The following is a 2,992-nucleotide window of genomic DNA, read 5'->3' on the forward strand; positions in this document are numbered from 1 at the left end:
CCAGGTCCACCTGCCCTCTGGACATCCCTCCCTCCACAGTCAGCTTAGGGTCATCATGTGCTGGGCCAGCGGCATCCAAGGAGAGACATGCACATGGGACCCTCCCCAGGATTTCCCAGATCCTGGTTTCTTGCTGCAAAGCAAAGTCACACGAGGATGAGACCCAGACAGGATGGGTCGGCGACACCAAGATGGCTCCTCACACCACACCCTGCCCACCCTGTGTGATCAGGGCTGCTCAAGGACAAGGCCAGCCCAGACAGGAGCCCCGGGAAGGCCTGTGGCCCCCTGCCCCTCCTCTACCCAGGAAGATTCCACCGGGAGGGCACAGAACACCCAGGCCGAGACAGGAGCGAGGGCCGTGGACACAGGGAAGTGGCTCTCAGGTCTTTAAATGTAAGTGCTGGCCAGAGCAGGATCCTGAGCGTAGGAGCAGTAGAGCAGGAACAGCGCCACGGAGCCCAGGGCACACAGGTGCACACCCACGGGGCTCAGAAATGCCCCCGACTCCGGCCCTGGCTCCTCGGGCTCTACCTCATCATCGCATTCCTCCTCCGGCAGCAGGTCCCTGGATGCCGAGGGCCCCTGAACATTCTCCTCACAGCCAGCCGCCGACATCCCAGCACCTGCAGAGGCCACGGTAGAACTGTCTGTAAGAGCTGCTCCTGCCTTCTGAACCCACCCTGCCGGCCCCATGGCCTCTGGCATACACTGGGCTCCTTGACTGGCACCCCACTGACAGCAGTAACCCTCCACTGTAACACAGGTTTCTGGGGCACCCAGGGCTCTGAGGCCTGGGGGGGCTGTGGGTCTCGGCCCCTGCACACACACCTGGAGCCCTCAGCACACACAATGCAAGGGACAGAAGCACCCCAAGGCCCCTTCTCTGGCCCCTAGAGTGTGGACCAGCTCCGTGCCATCCATTGCAGAGGCAGAGCAGGCTCAGGCCCAAGGTCCCCAGGTCCCCACAAGCTCATGGGTCCACAGAGTGGAGCCCCACAGTGGACAGCACCCAGCAGGAAGGGCCATGGACACAGAGGCTCAGCCACAGCCAGGGTCTCACACAGGGGCCTCCCCAGCCCCAGCCATGCCCACCTGCCCCTTCAGGCTGCACTGCAGTGGCTCCCCTGAGTCTCCAGGACCAGGGAGAGGACAGCCAGGAGCCCGCAGGCAGCATCAGGTGATCAGGCAGAGTCCAGGCTCTGGGGGCAGGTGCCAGAGCCAGGGGAGGGGCTGAGGGCACACAGAGAGAGGCAGGGCCTTCTTGTACCTGGGCTGCCCAGGGCATTGTGATCCTGGAGGACCTCCCTCGAGGAGGGTGGTTACCTCGGGGTGGGGGGTGGGGGTGCTGGGTGCTGCCTGCACAAATGGCTCCTCCCAGAGGTGGTCCGAGGTCTCAGGGTGGAGTGGCCCAAGAGTCAGAGCCAGAGCTCAGACAGTGGCACAGGAAGGGACGCCCAGGTGAGAGGATCTACGTGGGTGGGCACAGGAGGAGGATGGGGTCGTGGGCCGGGTGGGAAGACACAGGTGGCAGGTGCACAAGCCCAGGCAGGCAGCACAGGAGGAAGAACCCAGGTGGGAGGATCCAAGCAAGAAAATCCAGGTAGAAAAATCTAGGTGAGGGGTGCTAGGGGCACAGTATGATGACTCAGGTTTGGGGTAGTGGACAGCTCTCATCCTGAACCAGCTCTGCTTTGGACAGAGCCACAGCCCAAAGGATCAGAGGTCCACTCATCGAGGGAAAGGCCCCAGAACAGCGGCTTTGGGGCCTTGGCCTCTTCCCCCCCAGATTTCTCCCCCAGACCAGTGGGAGGAAAGCCAGCAGCGCTCACCAGAGACGGCCATCGCTGTCGCCGGGGTCCTGGTCACCAGGGCCTTGGCCTGACCGTCTAGGAAGGGCCTGACTGTGGCACTCGCATCGCAGGGGTCTCCACGCCACATGAGCCCCTGCTCCCGGGTCGCCTGCAGGAGACGTGGCAAGAGGAAGGGGTCCTCAGCCTCAGCCCCACCCAGTCGAGCTTCCCCCTGGGCCCGGGACACCCGGGGTGGGCCCCGCACCGGCTCTGGTTAAACCGCAGGCGGGCTAACGCCGGAGGAAACGGGCCGCAGCACACGCTCGTGGTCCCCCTGCGCGCTGAGGGCCGCGCAGCGCCTCGGTCCGACCACAGCCCCAGGGGCCGGCGGGTCCCAGAGCAGGTGAGCACAGCTTGGAGCAGCAAGAACGGGGAGGGGGCGGGGAGAGGGGCGGGGCCTCCCTGGCTGTCCCGGACGACGCCGTGGTGTCTTCTGTGACGCTCTGCCGGATCCACACAGCAGTTCTAATGCACAATGAAGATGCGAAGGGAACGGCCGCTGTAGCTCAGCGGCAGCCCAGAGACCATGGCCACCAGGGGCACCTCTGGGCCACCCCCTCTCTGGGCCCGGGATTGTGCGTGTCTCTGGCAGAGGGGCAGCTGTGCAGCCAGCCGCACTCGATGTGGCCCACCGCGGGGATGCCAGAGGGCGTGGAGAGCGAGGGCCTGTTCTCCAGACAGCCCCCGCCCGCACCCCAGCTGCCCAGATGACCGCAAGGACCCGCCCCAGGGGCCTCCTGGCGCACAGCGATTGCAGGACACGTCCAGCCACCCAGCCCAGCGGCTTTTGAACCGTGGACGCTGCAAAACAACCAAGGGAGGCCCCGGCTCAGGTGTGGACACCTCAGGAGCCGGAGCCAAGGTGGGGGACCCAGCACCCTAGACCCCATGCCACTCAAAGGTGTCCAAGGAACAGGAACCACGTAAGCCATAAGGTCCACCAACATTAGGATAGCCCTCAGGAAGTTAGAAATGGGGCCCCCGTATGACCCTGCAACCCCAGCTCTGGGTGCAGTTGGGTTCTCCCCACAGCGCTGCCCCCAACAGCCAAGATACGGAGCAACCTGGGTAAGATGATCTAAATGTGAGGCAGACAACAGATAGATGCGGATACAGCAGGTGATGATAGATTAGCTACA

General features: G+C 64.2%; 1 long non-coding RNA gene across 1 annotated transcript; it reads right to left on the reverse strand.

Annotated features, from left to right (window-relative positions):
• Positions 1-374: 374 nt before the first annotated feature.
• On the reverse strand, positions 375-2,243 carry LOC103351450 (uncharacterized). The gene is made up of 3 exons (XR_519225.4): positions 2,059-2,243; positions 1,833-1,962; positions 375-626 (listed from the first exon to the last, which is right to left on the reverse strand). It is a non-coding gene; the product is annotated as an uncharacterized lncRNA (long non-coding RNA).
• Positions 2,244-2,992: the final 749 nt, after the last annotated feature.

This window comes from Oryctolagus cuniculus, chromosome 15 (assembly GCF_964237555.1).
Source record: "Oryctolagus cuniculus chromosome 15, mOryCun1.1, whole genome shotgun sequence".
Classification (NCBI taxonomy): domain Eukaryota; kingdom Metazoa; phylum Chordata; class Mammalia; order Lagomorpha; family Leporidae; genus Oryctolagus; species Oryctolagus cuniculus.